Genomic DNA, 22,090 nt, shown 5'->3' on the forward strand with positions numbered 1-22,090 from the left:
AAAAAAAAGAATATTCACCTGGTGCATGTGCAGGAATTATGAGGGGATGAGGTTAGCTCTATATCAAATGTCTGTGCCAAAATCAGCTTACCAGTATTTCTGCAGTTACAGAATTATCTAAAGTTCCGTGTCAGTGCTATAGGATAAATGATGATGATAGGGAAGATGTCACTGAAGAGTTTGGTTATCTAGTATTGAAAGCACCACAATATGTAACCTATCAGATTCATTTAGCTTTTGAAGGATTTCTTAGAACCTAAATTATGGAACTTTGCCTCACAGTCTCTGTATTACAGATTTTCAGGTAGAATGCTTTATGTAGTATGAATGGCTTTCATATATAGTTATTTTTATTAGTCTATTTTAACTAAGTTGTTATTTATATTCTATGATAATTATTACCTTATAGGCAAGTTTATCAAGGTTTCATATAGAGTTAATGAACAAAGATTGGAATTAATGACATGTTGTGACAGTCACCCTCATGAACATTTTATGTTTTTAAAATTTATCTCTTTGTAGTAATGGATGTTAATTCATATATCTTGTTTGAAAGCCAATATTTTATTCTTTTTGTAGACTCAAATAACTTTTTGCCTTTAAATTTAAAGTATTAGTTTTCCTAGATGAAAAAGTCATGGTGATTATCAGGGATGTATGTTTTCATACACTTACCTTCTCAGAAAAAAATTGAAGAATATCTAGTAAGTTCTAGGCTCTGGCTGGCCTATGTTATTATTCCCACCTAAAGGACAGACACAAAACATTTCTTTTGCAGCTTTGAGTGCCCATTTTGAAAGTTAACTTAATGAGAATTTGTTTAAATTAAATTATATATTCTCCATGGACTATATTCAGATTAATGTTTGATCATATTTTAAAAATATTTTTTAAAAACTTGAAGGGGTTGGGGATGTATATATCTCAGTAGTAGAACACTGGCCTCGTATGCACGAGGCCCTGGGTTTGATCTCTATGACTGCAAAACAAGCACCTTTTAATTCATTTTTTTTCCCTACAGAAATTCAGTGAGTTTCTATAATCCCTTTTGCTCTTTAGAAAGCAGGGAATATAACCTGGGATTTTAACCAAGGAAATGTAACTGGGGATTATGTGGTTCTTCTGAAATTCTGGGAGATAAAGCCCTAATTATCATTAAGTGAATCAGCAAATTGGTTTGTGCGTTGACACATTCTGTTTTGATTAGGGAAAATACATTACAGAGATCATCTCTGGCTGTATTGATTAGGACCTTTTGTAGACCTTTAAGAATGAGAACTAGGCCTTGGAATTGTTGGTATAACCAAAGCCGTGTCTAACCAACTGGAATACTTAGGCAGTCTGTCCACTGGGGACCATAACATCTCAGATGTCAGATTGTCTTATTCTGTCCAGTTTCCCTGTATGTTTAATTATCAATAAGATTTTGAGCATCCTTGTGCCACAGAGCTTATTTTCCATGATACAAATGAAAAACACCTTAGTTACCACAGATATTATTTTTGTATGAAGTTAAGTAACATGAGACATTTTACTTCTGTATTAACTCTAATGTTTTCTTGCTAATGGTCTAAATGTTTGATGGACACTTTTCATATGCATGTGCTTTTTCTTTTATGACATCAAGTGCTGCTTGTAGTTTATAGAACCACCAGCGGTAAATGACTGCTGAATTTGGACTATGAACCTGCCAAGTTCTTGTTTTAATTTTGACCTTTGTGTAATGTCTGGCATAGTTTGTTTTGCAATATAATTAATGATTCATGTAAACTTAACTTTTGTGCCTCATTGGGTTGTTTTGCAAGTTGAGATAATTATTTTGAGTGCACTGTAGTGCACTGTACTTTCAGTGTACTTCTGCCCTAATCACCCTTTCTACACCTGCCACCGCTGCACAAACCCAAACCTGAAAATGGCAGAAATGATATTGCCCTCTGAGATATTAAACTTTGTAATAGACTCTAGAATGCAGTTAACCTCTTCTGGAATTAAGAACATTATTTCTTCAGCTGTGAAAAAAGAAGAAGTTTTAGTGGAAAACTCCATGTGAGGTGAAGAAATTTGATAGGGCAAGGTGGGAATGTGATTGTAATATAGGAAGCAGCAATTCAATAAACTGAGAAAAATAGTGAGAATGGGAGAATGGGCAGGATGTGGATGGGAGTGGTTGGAAAGCTTAGAATAGGGATTCCCCAATCCTAAACAGCCGGCTGTTTGTCAAGGTGATGCCTAAGGCCATTCCATTCACTTAGTGTAGTACTCCTTGCTTGGGTTGTGTCCCTCCCCATTGTTATATGGTGAAGACGGGCTTGTAGATACAAGAGTTCTGTTCTACGCAAAGCTCAGCTCAGTGTAAACTTGTCTATTTACAATCTTGCTTGCCCCCCCCACCACACCCATACACCACCACCACTTTGGCTTGTGGTTTCTAATGTCTAATATCTTCTTTGCTGGATTGTCAGCTTTGTCAAGGATGACAGGGATTGTAATGCTTTGTTGTCTGTGTTCTCACATTGCTGGCATAAATAGGTGATCAGTACATAATTGATGAATGAATGGATGTGGTGTTAGAATCAAGTTTCTGAGTCTTCAGAACTGAAGACCAGAGAGAACCATAGTGAATTCACTTTGGTAAATGCCACTTTATTCAACTGTATGGGAGCCAGACCTGACTAGACCTTTATTACCTGTGCCTTCTATTCAAAACTCAGCAGCTTGGAGAATGGCTACAGTGCATGCTCAGTAAACAATACATTTGTTTCACTTTCATTTATTCTGGGATTGATTATGGTTTGATTAACCATGTGGAAAGCCTTCAGTTTCCACTATTACTATGTCAGAATGACCTTTAAGACCTGTTCAGTATTCATGATCAAGAGAAGGGTTTGTTGGGCAATTTAAAAATAAAAGCATCTTTGAGATTTATACTTATAATACCAGTTGGTAAGCATGAGGATAAGTTGATTTTGAATGAATACTGAATCTTAATAATTTTGTCAAGTAGTTAAGTAGCATTATCATGTGCCCAGTACAATTCTACATTACAAATTAGTAATTGTAAATAAAACCCCTATGGAGTGTAGGTACCATTGTTGATTTGTCATCCTTATTTTCCAGGTGGTAAAAATTGAGGTACAGAGAGGCTAGGTAACTTGCCCAAGGCCACACAGCTAGTAGGTATAGGAAATGGGATTCAAATTCAGGCACTTGGGGTCCAGAACCTATGTGTTTTCACTTCCATGCTATCTTGGTTCTCTAGAATAAAAACAACTACTGCATGCTCCATTTTTTAATAAAGTTTGAACAGCAGTATGCCATTACGTTGAAACATGGTGATCCCATTAGTTTCCATCAATACCGCCTGGCCCTGCATGCTGTTTCCACAAGCTGAGAAAGCTTTAAGGAACATTCCTTTCTCTTCTTTCACAGCTGATGATACTCAGGGCTCTCATTTCATTTGCCTTTTTCTATTGTCTGTTGTAGCACAGTAACTGACAGCTTCTCACTGGGGGAGTGTTCTGGAAAGGTGTAGTTCACTAGAGGTTCATCATCCAGTGTGAGGTCATGGCGCCCCTCCCCAGGCCTGACTTCTTTCCCTACTTGACATTTTACCAAGAATTTTTTTTGAGTCTGTTCCACAGTTGAAACAGTGGCAGTCAAGCTGTTCTTCCTTATTTGACCACAGGCTGTCTTGAGTTTTAAGTCCTTTCCTTTCTGACTCTTTTCTTTATGGTGATACTTCTATTGGGGAACGTTAGAAAAGAGGAAAACTAGAATTTGGCAAGAGAAAATAGAGTGAAGAGGATTTTGCTTTTAAGCCACAGCAGGTACATAAAGTAAAATAAACGCAGTTTGGGCTTCTCTCTTTGTGGAAGAAGAGGGAGACACTCGTTTTCTGGTCTGATCTGTTTGGGCTGGAACTGACCACCTCTGAAGCTAAATTACCCTTTATTACCTGGTATCCTGTGCCAGTCAGTACTCAACCTGGTTCTTCATGTGTTGTTTGTATCTTGCACCAAGGAAAGTTGCATTTTTCCCCTTCTATATTGAAACTACCAGGTTAAGAGAGGGTAAATAATTTGTCCAAGATCATTCTGTTTGTAAGTGACAGAACTGGAATGGTGTAGACCATGACCTTCAGCCACAGGATTTTGACTCTTTGGTACTTCTATTTCCAGTTTATTTCAATAAATATGATGTTGCGAGCTAATTATGTGCTAAGGGGTAAAAAGGTGGATAAGTAAAATTCTTTGCAAAGCTTCTGTTGTAGTAAAGGAGACTAAGAAAGTACTGCAAAGGAGTTGGGTCCGTGTGCTTACAGAGGCAGTATTACATGTTCTTGATGGGATGTGGAGGAGCTTGTCATTTTACAGTGTGGGGTTGGAGGAGAAGGTAGGCAACAGCATGAGCAATGATTTTTACCTCTGAGGAATTGAAAGAAGTCAAGTGTTAAGTCAGGGTATGCTGGATGGGGTTTTGACTAGAAATCTTCATAGCCCACTAAATAATATAGGCTTCAGCCTGTAGGTGACAGAGCTGATGAAGATTCCTCAAGATGAACCCAAACCAAATTCTTTACAGGTGGAGAGGTTATGTGATGAATTGTCAAACTGAGACACTTTTGATAGTGAAAATAGACACTAGCTGTTTGGGATGCTGGTAAAACAGACATAAACCAAGACTGTTCTGAGCAACCCTCCTTCTAGGCTTTGCTTTCTGTTTATTTGTTTTGTATATTCTTTCTGATACTTTTGGTTTTTCAAACACAGAGCTCAACACTGGGCTTCTTCAACTTTGTAAAAGTGATAAAGAAAAACTTTTTATAAGGGAAGTGATTTAGAATTTCATTCTGTCTACCTCCTTCATCATACAGATGAAGAAACTGAATCTCCCAACTTAAGAAATGTGGGTGTGACAATTCACAATAGCAAGACTGTGGAACCAACCTAGATGCCCTTCAATAGACGAATGGATAAAAAAAAAATGTGGCATTTATACACAATGGAGTATTACTCTGCATTAAAAAATGACAAAATCATAGAATTTACAGGGAAATGGATGGCATTAGAGCAGATTATGCTAAGTGAAGCTAGCCAATCCCTAAAAAACAAATGCCAAATGTCTTCTTTGATATAAGGAGAGTAACTAAGAACAGAGTAGGGTCGAAGAGCATGAGAAGAAGATTAACATTAAACAGGGATGAGAGGTGGGAGGGAAAGGGAGAGAGAAGGGAAATTGCATGGAAATGGAAGGAGACCCTCAGAGTTATACAAAAGTACATACAAGAGGAAGTGAGGGGAAAGGGAAAAATAATACAAGGGGGACAAATGAATGTCAGTAGAGTGGGCAGAGAGAGAAGAGGGGAGGGGAGGGGAGGGGAGGGGGGATAGTAGAGGATAGGAAAGGCAGCAGAACACAACAGACACTAGTATGGCAATATGTAAATCAATGGATGTGTAACTGATGTGATTCTGCAATCTGTATATGGGGTAAAAATGGGAGTTCATAACCCACTTGAATCAAAGTGTGAAATATGATATATCAAGAACTATGTAACGTTTTGAACAACCAACAATAAAAAATTTAAAAAAAAAGAATACAAACAAAAAAAAAAAAAGAAAAAGAAATGTGGGTGTGAGTTAGCACATGACCCTAGCCAGGATGCATGTTTCCTGACTTCCAAGAAGGCACTGTTTTTGCTGCAACAATGTCTCCATCTTGTTCATCCCAGTCTCACTTTCCATCCCTTTCTTTCTTGTGACCATCACCATGTATTTATATACAGGATTTGGCGTAACACTATAGAGTTAACTGGCTACTAAAGAAAGGGTCTTCTTGAATTTGGCCTCTTTATAGCTGGTAGTAGCTATAATGGAGCATTGACAAAAAGACATCTGAAACTAAATAGCTTGCAGATTAGATAGCTTTTACACTTACTAGCATCATTGCCTTCCTTACTAACTTCAGTGTATTACTGTTTTTTACTCAAGTTTTTTAAATTAAGTGCAAGCTTTATCTTGTGTGTGTGTGTGTGTGTGTGTGTGTGTGTGTTTTCTCACATTCGTTGAGGCAGGATGCCTCTGGGATTATCACTGTGGCATTAACTATCTGGGTGATTCACTGCAAGTTACTTTCTCTGTGTACCTTTATATGTGGGAAGAAGTTGACCAATTTGATTTCCAAGATTATCTGGGGTCCTATTTATTATTCTATAAATAAAATTAAAGTCAATAACTCCATGGGCCAACCATACAGAGCTTTCTAGTGGAAAACTTAGAAATGGACTTGGGGCAAAAACAAAAGTCTGTGGTTGCTCTTTGCATAAATGGTGCATCACCTTCTTTAATAATTTGCTTCTAGATGCACTAATCCCATTGAAGAGTGTGCTATATTTATTGAGGGATGTCTCAAAGAAGTGAATTTCGGGGTTACTTTATTGTGGAGAGCCATGTGGCAGGAAGAGAAGGCTTTCCAATTGGCCTTGTTACTAGGGGACAGGAGTTGACACAGAGTTTTTTTTATTCTCTGGCCACAGGTGACCAAGCTACACATCCTGTTGCTCTGACAAGGAATTAAAGTCATCCAAGTCTCCTCAGGTCTCAGTGCCATCCTGTGAAGGACTCTTTGAGGAAGAACCTGTGGGAATATTCATGAGAGCCTTGATTGTTTGGCCAGCCAGTAGGCTGGCTTGGCCCTGTGGGTGGTGGCCAGGAGACTCACCCTGCAGAAGTCCCAGGATATTGCTCAGACCTCAATCCCCAGGCTCAGGTCAAAAAAGAAAACAGCTTTCAGACACCAGCTCTTTATACCCTTTTGTTGCCCATCTCCATTCAAATATTTAACTCAGAAGAAACTTCTAAACAGAAATAAAAACCACAAAACTACATGAACCTAACAGAGTTCCTTGTGAGGTGTGGCCCCAGAGGAGCCAGGACATGAAGTTCTTTCTCATTTTGGGTTAATGGAGAATGATTAAGACCTTGTTTAGCAGAAGCTCTGAATATTACAGTTATTTGTCTTTGTCACTAAGGGAATAAAAGAAAGATTCCTTAACTGTGGTGACTGCTGAGAATCACTATTGCCAAGAGATTGAGAACTTAGATTTGGAGTAAGATAGGCCAGTTCAAATCTTGGCCCCTGACTTACTAACTCCATAATCCTGAGGAAAATTATTCTCTGAGCCTCAGTTTTAGAATTAATAAAATAAGGCTGGGAGGACCCTTCTCCTCAAGTGGTTATGAGCATTAGACAAACTGTGGATATAAAGCACATAGTTCAGGGTCTGACTTGCAGAGAACACTTCCTAAACACAAACAAGGAATATCATTACTGTTAGGTCTGCCCTCATGAACAACTTTCCCTCTTTCTCTCTGACACACATCCACACCTATCCACACTCCAAATGCACTATTATATGCAACATAATGGTTCAAAATAGTTTATTTTGTGTACAAATGGTGCTGCTTCATTTCTCTGACATAGTACAAAAATACTATTGAGTCTTAGCAGCTGGCTTCAATAGCAGGTTATAAATTTTATTCTGAGTGGCCATTGCTTTTCCATAGATGAGTCTGTACCTCAGTGTTGCCTATATTTGTTGAGCCCCAGCCCTATGTCTGAAAAGTCTTATTAGCATCACAGGAATTGGCAGTTTTGACTTGTTAACTCTCTGCAGATGATTAAATGGTGTGGACTACTAAAATGAATTTTGGAACAGAGCAGGCCATTTTATCAATATCTATTAGAAAGTCATTAGCTCCTTCAGATATATCTGCAATACTTAAGGTACAGCTAGTAACCCACAAATTATTTTCTTTTCTCATGTCTGGAATATATGAAAAAAATATCCCATGGGTAGAATCATGAGACCTTACTGCTGTCCTCCACCTGGTCTAGCTTCATAGTGTGACCACCTATGAATCTGTTAGGCTAAATTTCATTACAATTAACCTAAGAAGAAAAGGGATGTAAGCTGCTTCTAATCTCCCTCTACTGCCTCATGAACCTCACTGTGGACATGTCATGATGGCAAGGCTTTATCTTCTTAGCGCCTAGCACAGAGCCCCACACTTAGCAAACTTTCTATGTTTATTGAATGACTAAATGAAATATGCTTCTTATTCTGGATTGGCAGTTTTTCAGGTTGTCTAATTACAATAGAAATTTACTGGTATTACCTGAAATCCAGTGTTGTTTTATAGTTTTGTTCAAGGATATTTGTTATGAGATGGTTATAATAAAGCAGTTCCTCATCCTATCATGATTAAGTTCTAGTATGAACTTTGTATGATAGTTTCTTAACAAGCACATACTAAATATCTGCTAGGTCCTTGTTAAGAAGTAGGGATGCAGAGGTCAGTGAAAATATGGGCCCTGTTCTCAAGAAGGTCTCTTCTTAGTGGATGAAAATATATGACATAAGTCAACACAATACAACATGGAACATAGGCACAATATAACATAAAATATGCAAGGTGTGGGTGGGGGGAATGCTGTATTATTTAGGCAATGTCTGGAAAAGAGTTGAAGGTGAAAATGGCATGGGAATTAATATCTTAGATGGTATGTAGGGGTGTGCCAAGTGAACCCAAGCCAAGAAATTATTCTTTACACAGAGTGAAATTTTCAATCACTTCCCTGTATTGCAATTATCATATCACTTATGTATGATAGTAACCTTTGTTAGGCATGCAAATCAAAGTGTAAATTCCTGGCAGTGGGAATCTTTAATAATTTTTCATAATTGTCACATAATATTTGCTTATAGTTTTTTGCCTATACTTTGCACTGGCATAATATCCATTTTTTAATTGACCAAAGATAGTAGATTAACATCATCAAATTAGTTATGAAATAAATAGATTTTCAGTGATTACTAACCTATAAGGAATGGGATGAAATTTCTGTATGTGCAAATTAATGTCCTTGGAAAATAAGAAAATCTCTGAGGGACTTGATCATTGCCAGGAGAAGTTGACACCTGTATTTGAAGCATGATGGAAATATAATTTTCTATGGTGTTTTATAGTCTATATTGGTCTAGAGGGGCAGGAGATTTCAGAATGCCTGTAAATGGTTATTGTTACATTTAGAAATGTGCAATTCTATTTTCAGGGGTTTATATTCTTTGGGCCTCTAAGGATCTTAATTCCCAGATATAGATGGACTAAATAAGAACAAATAGAGGATACTCAAACACATATACCCGAGTTGCCAAACTCAGCACATAAAAATTATCACCTAAGCCATATTATATGGTTGTATATTACTTAACAAGGGGGATACATTCTGAGGAATGTGTCATTCAGCAGTTTCATCATTGTACAAACAGAATAAACTTACACAAACCGAGACAGCTATGGCATCACAAGGCACATCTTATGGGGCCATGATTGTATATGCAGTTTATTGTCAACTGAAACATTGTTATGTGGCATATGACTGTACTAAAAGACAGTATTTGTTGTTTATATGAAATTCAAATTTAGCTGGGCATCCTGTGTTTTATTTGGCAACCCTAGCATGCATGCATGTACTCATATACACATGGAGTATTGATTGAGAGAAAAAGCATTTTGGATGGCAATCAACATACACTATCTTCCTTGTCTTACAGGATTCCATATTATCCTGCATATATAGTGCTTAGGAATTTCACTCACTGTCTTTAATTTTTATTGTGAGTTGTCTGGAAATAAATAAAAGGTACTACACAACTTATAGAATCTTATATTTGTTCTCAGAAATTATGCTTGCCTATGAAATGGATAATGTTGTGTTCCTCTAGGTCAAAACTGAATGCTTTTATTACATATTCTTTTTCATGCTTTGAAAAAGCATTTTAGTGTGATTTGTTTTTTCATATAAGTAATTGATTTTGTTCTTGTTTGTACCTTTCTTCCCTCTTCTTTGAGGTCTAAACTGTAAAGGCCTGCACCCCAGAGAAGCTACCTTTTATTCCTGTTAGTGAGGCTGATAGTGTCTAGACAGCATGTGGTCATGGCTCTACCTGAACTCTGGCAGGTCTCCTCACACAATAGAGGACTTATTGTGATGATCCAAAGCAAATATGAACTTCTAATGGGGTGACACAGCAATAACAGGGTCTTTTTGAAGAGTGGGATTTAATCTGGCCTTGGGAGACTGGAAATTCATGGCTTCACCTATTTATCCTGCCAGGCAGACTTTTGTTTACACAGAGAACACTGCATTTTAAGTAGGGCTTTCCATGAGTTCATTCTCAATGGGCATTTCTGCACTTCAGAAAGCTTCTCTTTATGTGACAGGCGTGAATCCATTCGCTGGAGTTATTTTCCTCTCTCTTGGGAGAGAGAAGATAGCCTGTAGGAGTCTAGCCTTAAAGGACCTACAGAAGAGACCCATGAAAAAGTCCAGAAGCTTTTGCTGAAGCTAGCAAGCAATTTACCCTTTACACTGAAGAGATTTGCTCTGTAACCTTGCTGAGCACGTGGGTTCTTTTGTGTATTGGTCCAGTTCCAGAGGAAAAGCCAAGCTATAAATCGAGGAGCTGGAATCAGTGAGTTTGTCAACGAAAGCAGAAGCAGCCGTATTTAGACATCCTTTAAGAAGTGTGTGTGTGATCATAAAATGGTCAAATAAACTTTTTGTAGAGATTAGAACACTAGGTTTATTTAATTTGGCAAATTCTTGTGTTTTGGAGGAAAAGTGAAGATGTTTTAATTAAAAACAATTTCTGAGGCACTATGCATATAGTGTTTACAACTAATACATGACAGCAGTTTAGAAGAAAATACCGTAAACCAAATTTGTTTAATAAGTCTAACTATAATACATGAGACAATAATGTCTTTAATGAAATTTCCTAATATTTTAGTACAATCTAATTAGTTCTAATTATCATTTTTATTTATAATCTAATTATCATTTCAACAAGAAGTCTGTCACTAAAGCTTTCATAGATTTTTTTTCATTGTATTGATTTTATTTTTTTAAAATACACAACAGTGGAATGCATTTCAATTTTTTAAAATTTTATATTTGTTTTAATTAGTTATATATGACAGTAGAATGCACTTATATACTTTGATATATCATACATAGATGGAATATAATTTCTCGTTTTTCTGAGTATACATATTGTAGAATCACATTGGTCATACAGTCACATACATACATAAAGTAATAATGTCTGTTTCATTCTACTATTTTTCTTATCCCCACATCTCCTGCCTTCCCCTCCTTTCACTTCCCTCTACCTAATCTAAGGTAATGCTATTCTTTTTTTTTTTTGCATTACAATTTTTATTACACATATATACCACAATTTTTCATATCTCTGTATATAAAGTAGGTTGATACCCAATTCATGTCTTCATACATGTACTTTGGATAATGATGTCCATTGGCTAACTTAGCATTATCTTCTCCAAAACCATCCTTTTACCTGCAAAAGCCATGATTTCATTCTCTTTTATTGCCGAGTAAAATTCCATTGTGTATATATACCACATTTTTTTAATCCATTCATCCACTGAAGGGCATCTAGGTTGGCTCCATAGTTTAGCTATTGTGAATTGTGCTGCTATAAACATTGATGTGGTTGTTTCCCTGTAGTATGCTGTTTTTAAATCCTTTGGGTATAATCAGAGGAGAGGGGTAGCTGAGTCAAATGGAGGTTCCATTCCCAGATTTCCATATTGGCTGGACCAATTTGCAGTCCCACCAGCAATGTATGAGTGTACCTTTTCCCCCCACAACCTCTCCAACACTTATTGTTGTTTGTGTTCATAATAGCTGCCATTCTGACTGGAGTGAGATGATATCTTAGAGTACTTTTGATTTGCATTTCTGGGCTTTCATGAATTTAAACCCTAACATTAAAGTTAGAAATAGAAACAGAAAGTACAATCTAATTTAAAAGTATTGATCTGTCTATAGTATATTACCTAACAAATGATTTATTATTTTAAGTTCAGTGTGTTGTCACTCAGCAATTACTGATTTATAACTTTGATAATGATGTTTGTATCTTCAATACTAGGTAGCTTATTGAAATCATGGGATATTTTGATAGATTGTTTTGATTAGACTTTGGGGCATTTTTATACTATCTTTGTAAACATTTGAATCAGAATTAGAGTAACACTGACTGACTTATTGACTTGTTGAAAATATTAATTTTACTTTAATCCTTTCAATAACTTAATATATAGTGCAGTTAAAATATTTTTAGTTTGTTATATTTTTCTTATTTAACTGAAATATTCTTATGTATCAAATACTTTTATGTAAACAATACAAAGAAGACAATTTTTTATCAGATCTTGAAGCATGAATTGTGACAACTAAAGCATCTGCCACTGTGAATGTTTATTTTTACTCTCTCTTATTTGCTTTCATGCTAAATTTATAAAAAATTTAGTTCTTCTTTTAAAATTTTAATATATAATAAACCTTTTTCTGTACAATTTGGCTGCTTTCAATTTCATCTTTAATTTTTCCTACCATTATTGACTTTTCCTGGGTCAATATTTTTAGTTTGAAGAGTTTTTTAAAAATTTTTTGATGATTATAGTTATCATTTAAGTTCTTACTAATAATCAGGACTCAGTAAGTCTTACCTTTGTCCCAAATAGAGTTTAATTATAAACAAGAATCTTAAGATCTCTGAGTTTCAGTACTTCCATCTTCCAAATATACAAATTATTATTATTTTTTTACAGAAAGTGCAACATGGTTGTAAGCTATGAATGCTTTTATAGCTACTGCATATAGTGAAGTAGCCTAAATTAAAAAAGAAAGAAAGAAAGAAAGAAAAGTTTGGAATGCTAAGTAGGAAATGTAGTATGAAAAGCCACTAACTATAGTCTAATTCCAGATTTGCTACTTACTGGTGGTTGTGACTTTGGACAGCCCACTTAACCTTTAGGATAAAATTCCTTATCTGCACCCTAAAGGCCTTTACCAGGTGTGGTCCAAGGACCACCAGCAACTGACTTATCAGGGATGCTTGTTAAACTGGCTGAATTTTGGGCTTCAGCCCAGAGCTGCTGTAGCTGAATCTTCGTGTTGGCATCCAGGCTGCCATGCCTTAGTAATACAAGCCTCTAGCATGACAGTACTGAGTCTCTGGCTTTCTTTTAAATTACATGACATTCAGTTTGTCCTTGCTCAATTTTAAGTTTGACTTTTCACCTTTTCCACTGAGCATAATACAGTTTTGGGACCATTTAAACAGTGAGTATGGACACATGATCACTCCACTCGTGTTTACACAACCCACTTTGCAGAAGAGCAGATTAGAAAGAAAGCTAGAGGGAGGGAGAGTTAAGGAGGACACCTAAAACTAGTCAGATAAAATTCTTAGCTCGAGTAGAGTTTGCTATCAAAGTAAGTTGACATTTTCATACTAAAATTCATATTTTCTCAAAATATTTGAGTTATATCACACTAGAAAAATTGCCACCTATAAATGCCTGAAAATGCAACTGACTTGTTATAAAGACACCTTCAGAAAGTATACTTGACTAAGAACACTTCATGTAGGTATCTGATTTTATGTTATTCTAAAGAGAAACTCCAAGAGAGGAGATGGAGCAAATATTTATTTTTGCATTAATTTAATAACAATTGTGTGTGTTACATGGAGACCTTTGCAGAAAAAGGATAGATCAATCATTTTCTTGCTCCTACACTATATGAAAAATGGACCATCTTCTTCTCTTTTCTTCTTGAGTCAGCACTGCATAATCAAAAGGATTTGGGCTGGTTTGTACTTGGGTTAAAAATCCCAATTGTGCTTAAACATTAGCTGTGTGACCTCAGGAAACATATGCAATCTTCCTGAGTTTCTCTTCCCTATCTATAATTGGAAAGAACACTTTCCCCAAATGGAGAGGTCATAGTAAAAATTCAATGAGAAGTGTCACGGTGCCTAGCATACTGCCTGCCACATGTTGAGAGTTTTATCACCTCTTGCCTTCCCTCTGTCTTGAAACTGTCACTTGTGACCTGCTATAATTAGTGGTTGGGAGTGTTTTCTCAGGATCATTCTGTGGACCCACCTAGTTTCTTTTACAGTCCTATATAATGATGAGTGACATTTTCCCACTCTCTGTGAAACAGAGGTTTCATATGTGGGAGATTCAGTCTATTAGTCCATCCATCCATCCATCCATTCATCCGTTCATCCTTTAGTCATTCAATAGGCCACTGAATGTAGAATCCAAGCAATTTTGTGTTTTGGAATGAAACTATCAAGATATAGTATTCACACGCTCTTCCAAAGCCAGGCTTGAATTGTCTATACAGTAGCAATGATAAATGGCTTTTCAGCATCTGCTCAAACATTTTAAGTGCAGGAAACAATCTTATTTTCCAGAGATCAGACTATCTTCAGATAGATGGTCTATTATATCTATACATGTGTATATGCATGCATCAGGGTAGCTTTATATACATGAGTTTTTTTACTTAGGTGTTTATGTACAGGTGAAGTTTGGAGAATGAGTTGTCCTATAACATTGAACTGCAGTACTGAATTCTGTTTTAATACTATTCACTACTTTTTATCATCAAAGTAATTCATATTCGTTGGGAAAGGAAAATTAAGAAAAAAATTATTTAGAATTTTACCTTTCACAGGTAAGCTAGAATTTTAAAATGAATACACTATTTTTTCTAGTTGCTTGTGCTAATAATTACAACCATATAATACATACAATTGTATAATATGATTCTTTAAAAAGTCTACATAGCATTTTCTTATGCCATTAAATAACCTTTAAAAACATGATTTTCTACAAAAAGTTAGTACATCCATATATAAATACTCAGCAATTATATAATATTTTAAGTTTTCTCTCTCATTTTTTGCTATTATAAATAATATTGAGATAGACGATAGATGATAGATGTATGAATCTTTACTTATTGTAAATATTTATTTATTGAATTTGATTCTTTATTTTTTAATGGTCTTCTGAAAGTTTGTGCTAATTTACTCTCTTATCACAGGAGACTGAGAGTGTTTGGCTGCATTCATGCCAATATCAGGTAGCTTTTCTTCCTTAATGGTGCTGTGTTATAACCATTTACATTATTATTATTCATGGGAATAAACATTAGCAAACCTGAAGAGAGAGATGGCCACCCTTCAGGAATTCAGAAACTAATAAAATATAAAAATGGGAATGCATTTCATAGCATTTAAATATATGCACCACTTTGAAGTACTTTGTTCCAAGAAAAGGTCCATATTTATTCTTAGAAACCTGAAGGCCTGACAGCTGAGTAGAGCATGGTGGTTAAGTGTTGCTTCCTGGATTCTGATCCTGATGCTGCTGCATACCACTGGAGTCAATTGGGGCAACATATTCAGTTGCTCCAAGCTTCAGTTTCCTTGTGTGTAAAATGAGAGGCAGGACAGAAATAGCCAAGCCTCAAAAGTTAAGTAAAAGTATGAGATGAGATGCTGCGCATATAAGTACTTAGATACTATTATGAAATACATAAAGCATAGCTTGGTGCTTTCATCAAGGGATCATATTGCTGTGCTGAATCCTAAAGTCTCTGGATTAATCCTCATGGCGAATCTTCATTATGTTCTGAGAAGGGGCAGCCCAGAAGGGTGGAATCCAGCCTAGGGACTCAGTGGGGCAGATCTCCCTTGGACTGGGTGATACTGCCATGTCAGAGGATCCCGAGAGACTCTGAAACCAGATATGCAAGTTACTTTCATCTCTGCTTCTCTAGGCAACTTTAATCCCTAATCAATGTTCCCGCAACTTCTCAGTTCAGTGTTCTTATTATCTCAATAATTTTTCACTGTGCCCCTTGTCTAAAAAATATATTGCCTAGTTTCATTTGATAAGTTAAATTGTTAAATCAGTTTAGTAATTAGATAAGTTAAATGGTTAAATCAGTTTAGTAATTATATCGGTACTAATAAATTAGGAGCCATTTTTTAAAACCAAATGACATAAATTGGAAGAAAATATAATGTATATCTCATTTGTAACAGTTGTTAAGATGTGTGTGCCTTTTGGCCACTGCACATAAAATTTGAAGTCAGGTGGGACACCACTGTTCCCCATTTCCTGTTCCACATCAAGTTTGATACAGTACGTCATTTTAAAAATCACATCTGACATATTGCAAAGGCATAATGTCATTGAAAGGAATGTAATGCCATCTAATGTTGGAACTGTGAACTACCTCAGGTTAGTAGTTCAGAAGGTATATGACAGATGTCAAGCGCCACTGTTTCTCTCAAAATATCTGTCAGTGCTCTTCTAAATTCACTGTGGCACCCCAAGATGCGCTGGGACACTGTTTGAGAACCAGGGCCCTGCTATATTCCTGGTTTCTGGCTTTACCCCAATTTCATTTTCTTTTGTCTAGTTGTCTGTTGTTCATAGTTCTCCTTTTTATTTATTTCTTGGTTCTAGCAGTCTGGTTTCCTTCCCTTTTGCCCGCAGCCATTTATCATCAAGTAGCAGCAGTCTCTTTAGTTGCTTTTGGACCTTTGCAGATGCATAGAGGTCCAGGCTGCATCCTGCAGGCTCTGATGTAATTTGGTAACTGGCTCTAGCTCTAAATCCTATGGGACATCTTCAGTTCATGACCCAAGGAGCAGCATGTCCAATGTATGCTACCTCAATGGCACCCCTGATGTGGATCATCACTAAATGTATATCTGGTGGTTTCCTGCAGTGTGGATGGACACATCCTCCACACAAGGCCTCCTAGCTTACCCAGGACATTGTATAGTAACAAAAATCACCTGTGTGCAGTGACCCATATCATTGCTTCTGTCCTTAGAGTGTCAACCCAGAATATGTATTTGAAAGAGTTGAGTGATTGATTGTGGGCTCTGGCTTAGTCTGTTTGATTTTGTGCCCTCGGCTTACCACTTCATGCTTGATTATCTGAAACTTCAGCTTCCTAATCTGTTCAGTGGAGATAATAGTAAGTCTTACTTTATGTGAGAATCAAATGAGAAAATAGGTGAACCCCTAACATTGTGCCTGACAGGCACTAAATACTTGACAAATGTTAACTGTTATTTTTAATAACTATTAGTGTTATTTTTTCTGATGGTAACTTTGAAATTTTTTGTAAATATTTTAATTTCTCTTACTTTTTATTGTGTGTGTGTGTGTGATGCTGGGAATTGAACCCGGGCCTTGTGCATGTGAGGCAAGCACTCTACCAACTGAGCTATATCCCCAGCCCGATATTTTAATTTTTCTTAGGTATAAAGTAACAAATGTTCATTTAAAAAGTTAGTATTTCTCTTTGCTAGTTTATGAAGGAAAGTATAAATATTTAAATGAAAATATATTTGTGTAACATTTGTCTTACATATACTTAAGCATCTTAACAGAAATATAATCTCTTATGATTTTTAAAGAAATTATGATAGTGCAAATATTGTTGTACCCATTTTAGAGGTGATAAAACTGAGGCTCAGAGAGACTCTCAATTGCCCAAGGTAATTCATATTTGCTTCACCCTATACCCTAACTTGGAGTATGTAATTTTAGTGCCAGGGTTGCTTACTTGTTGTTTTGCTGCCTTAAATATTTCAAGGGTTAAAAATGGAAAAGGAGGGCTGGGGATGTGGCTCAAGTGGTAGCACACTCGCCTGGCATGCGTGCGGCCTGGGTTCGATCCTCAGCACCACATACCAACAAAGATGTTGTGTCCACCGAAAACTAAAAAATAAATATTAAAAAAAAATTCTCTCTCTCTCTCTCTCTCTCTCTTAAACAAAAAAAAGAAAGAAAGAAAGAAAGAAAGAAAAATGGAAAAGGAAGGAATAAAGGAAAAGAGAGAGAAAAAAATATTGTTATTTTCTGATTTCTTCTAACTAAGGAAAATTTGCTATTTTCTGCTATATCTAGTACCTTGAAGTATTCATAGGTTTTAACTAGTGTATAGGAACCACAGCAATCAAAAAAGCCAATGCTTTATTGTTAGATATAATATTTTAAAGTAATGCTTATTGGGCTTGATCGAACAACATATCAAAAGCATTGCAGTCATAACTCAAAAAATAATAATACAAAAAATTAAAATTTGATATCTTCTGAAAAAGAAAAGTAAACTTTTCTTTCCCCCCATTTTCCTTTTTTCCAAGTGTTCACATCCTAACCCTTTCACCCATGCTAGCACTGTTTCTGCCTGACCGCTTTCTGGGCACAGTGGCGTGGAAATACATCATCAGGGTATAATTTTGTGCAGAGCACAGAGAACATGCTATTATGTATTGAGTCTCAGCTAAATAGCCTGGCTGTGTTTTGATCTTCTTGTTAAAATGGGAATGAAACTCAACCTCTTCCCATCAGGTCTGTAGGAAGTTTGCTGGTCCTATGCTTATTTAGTGATTTTCACACCCAAATAGCAGGTGGAGGGAGAACAGATAGTCTTATAGCTTTAAGGTTAAAGGTACTGACTTGAGTTACTGAAACAGTGACTTTAGATTGTTACAGGGCTGAGCCACTGTAACAATTCAAAGATGTTGCTTGATTTTCTAATGGCTGACTAGAAAATCACACAAGTTACAGGCTGGCCTGGTGAAACATTTCCTGGCTTATTTGAGGTAGGTTTCTTGGGGCGAGCCAGCATGGAAAGCCCCATGGAGACACTGTGGTGTCTCTCCAGGGAGGCACCTTGGACATGGTGACAACAGCTTTAGTTCAAGTATCTGGAATATCTCCTGTGGCTAAGCATGATGTGGGGAGTTAAGAAAGGAACCTGAAGTTCCCATTGCATTTCTTTCTTGCCTAGTTAATATTATAAAGCAATTCCCATGCAAGTTGGCCCTCTTTCTCTTTAGATGCTGTATTGTTTTTTATTATCCTGCATAACAAATTGCCCCAAACTTAGTGGTTTTAGAAACACTAATTTATTATCTCATCGTTTCTATAGATTTGGAAGTTCAGGCCTGTCTTTGCTGGGTCTCGCAGGCTGAAATTGACATTGGCTGGTCTGCTTTCTCATCTGTAGGCTCTACGAGGAAAGGATCTGCTTCCCAGGTTTCTTAAGTTGTTAGCAGAATTCATTTCCCTGTGGCTTTAGGATTCATGGCAGCTTGCTTCTTCAGCAGTGGAGAAAGTGAGAGAGACAGAGAGAGAATGTCTCTGTTTCTAGTTTCTGACTTTCATCTTTTTAAAAAATGCTAGCTAAACTAGGTCCAATTGACCCAGAATTGTTTCCCTTTTGATCAACTTAAAGTCAATTTATTTGAATCTGCAAAACCCTTTCATGTTTGTCATTTCACAGAAACTAATAAAGGGAGTAACGGCCAATAACCATTGTCATATTCTATCTGTTAGAAGCAAGTTACAAAAATGTGAGGCTGTGGGCTTGGTCTATAGCACTGCAAAGAGCAACAACATAAAGCAAGTCACAGGTTCTGTTCACACCCAGGGCAAGAGGGCATGTCAGGGGGTGGGACTCATTTCCACCATAGATATACCATGTGTTTTGAGTACAGATGGAAGAAAATTTAGCTTTTAAAAAATGTCATTTAAACAGAATTAATGTTATTAGGTTAAAGAACTGAAGGATGGAGTTTAATCTTTTAAAATGTTTATTTAAAAAAAAAATGTACCAGAAATATGTGTTTTCCCTTTAAGAATGTATCATTTCACACTTTTCCTTGAAATTTTCTCTTCTTTTGGCTACTGAGACTCTACTCTTTCCTGATTCTCCTATCATTTGGCACATTCATTCACTTGTATTTCCTCCATACCCCATTTGTGTATTTTGAAATGCCACATCTGTAACCCAACAATTCCCTTTGTCTGCTCACCTCAAGGATGGCTGGAAGTCATACCCACCAGACCACGAACTTCCTGAGCACAGTGGCATGGAAACACATAATCATGATGTAATTGTGACTCTGCAGATAAGCCAGCAACTCTGTGGAGTTAGGTTGTAATCTGAGTGTCTGCAGAATGGCCTGTGGGTGACAGATACTAGACTGGAGCTCAGTGTTAAAATAGAAATGATTTCTTTTTGGTCTGTAGGAGAGATGCTGGTCCCATTCATGTAGGATGATTTTTTTAAATATCCAAATAGCAGTATTATATAAATAGTCTTATAGACATGCGTAGAATATATGTCTGTGTTTATTTATGCTTAACCTTGTATAACAAAGGGATCCAAGACAGTTTAAAAGTTGCATGCAGTTCAAAGGGCAAAGTTGCATTAAAACTAAGGAAGAAAAAGGAGAGAAGGGGAAAAATAAACATTAGAAAGTAACAGAGTGAAGTAAAGACACACTTTCTAGCAATTAATTCAGATATAGACCATTAGATTCATGATTTGGTTGCTATAAAGAAAAAACAGGAGAAATAACCCTGGGAATTAGGGAATCCAAAGAGACGTTTCTTTAGTGGGTATCCATCTGTGATGGACACATGGCTAAGGTCGGAAGTACTGGGCAATTCAACATTGTTTACAGAGCATGTGGTGCCATGTCCTATAAGGTCATTTCTTATTCTTCCATGAAGGCTGGTGGCCTGTAACCAAAGTACAGTTTGGTAAAAGCATTTCGGTGATATTTTTAAAGATACTGTTTAACCATTTGATTTTATAATGCTGTGTATTGGCTGGCTTAATCAAGAGTCAAGTTTAGCATAGGGTTTCTTAGTCTTTTTTAAATGTATTGCCCTGTCCCCCAGAGTTTTAAGAAAATTTTGAAGTTTTTGGCAAATCTTAAATTATAATTTGAAAACTTCTTTTTTAACTACAAAGTTGTCATAGTATTGAAAATGAACACACCCAGCACTAGTTTTTCTGCCATAATTTCCCCAACAACCTTAAAAAAACACTTTATTTTAGCTCATATGGAAGAATGAATTCTACATTTTGCCATGTGTACTATATTATAATTATTTCTTCAAGGTTTGTTCTCCCAGATTATCTTTATTGATAACATCTGGACACACTTTTAGAAATTATTTCTAATTATACATAAAATGTTTGAAGTCAGTGGAGTTTCTTGGAGTGGGTGGGTGATTAACATTGTCCAGAGAAAACTTGAGCTTAAAAAGACATCTATCCATCTATCTCATTAAGACTCTGTACCACATAACCTGAATGGGAAGGCTAGGCACATGTCACCACATTATAGTAATCAGTGTCCTGTAGAGCAAGGGATGGTTGATTCCTGCCTCATGGCTCTGAATCACAAAGCCTACATGTGGTATTTATTCATTATTCACTCATTCCTGGTTATAAAAGTAAGTCACATTCTGTGTCAGTGTTTTACACTATACAGAAACACTGAAACAAGAACTGAAAAGTGGCTTCAGTTTTTTTTTAATTATTTGTAAAATGTAATAGGACCTGTCTCATCAGATTCTTGTAAGGACTGCATGAAGAGTATTTCATTGATCTTAGCACAGCATGAGTGAGGTATATGGCAAGGCCTCAGTAGATGCTGGCTGTGTGCTTATATACTTACACACACATAATGGTAATCTATAATAGTGCTATAAAATTTGCATCACACTCAACACAGTTCTCTTTATTCTTTAAATTTAAAAATCTAACATTTGATCACAGGGTTCTATTACTCTATACTGACCCCTCTGCTTAATTTTGATTACTTATGTTAACATGATTTTAAAATTGATAACTTATTAAATTATTATATTGAGAGAAATAAACAGGTAGTGGTAAAAAGAAAGCAAACTTGTTCAGTTTCTCTTAGAAAAATCAGTTATGGTTTCATTATTAGCAAGAATAAATATGGAAAATTAAGCTAAAATATACATCTAAAGACTTTAAAGTATTCATATTCTTTTATATCTTTATGCTTCTAGGAATTTATTTTAAGAAAAATGTACAAAGTTGTGTGTGAATGTATATATGTGTGCATATACATATGTATGTATGTATATGTATATACATATAAGATACCCAGATTGAATTCCAAAACTGGAATTATGAATAACTTTTTGTTGTATATTTTATTTTTCTACAATGGATACTTATTACTGTCATAATCACAAAGTAGCAATACATACTATTGTTTTTAAAAGGAAAGAAAATAAAGATGAACAACAAAGCCATAAATACAGGTTAATAGTAG

At 36.0% G+C, this 22,090-nt stretch overlaps 1 protein-coding gene across 7 annotated transcripts in view; it reads left to right on the forward strand.

Annotated features, from left to right (window-relative positions):
• Positions 1 to 22,090, forward strand: part of Lpar1 (lysophosphatidic acid receptor 1) — a 136,768-nt gene that overhangs the window by 88,357 nt on the left and 26,321 nt on the right. The window lies entirely within an intron of this gene.

The sequence above is a fragment of the Marmota marmota genome, unplaced genomic scaffold (assembly GCF_001458135.2).
Source record: "Marmota marmota marmota unplaced genomic scaffold, marMar, whole genome shotgun sequence".
In the NCBI taxonomy this organism is placed as follows: Eukaryota; Metazoa; Chordata; class Mammalia; order Rodentia; family Sciuridae; genus Marmota; species Marmota marmota.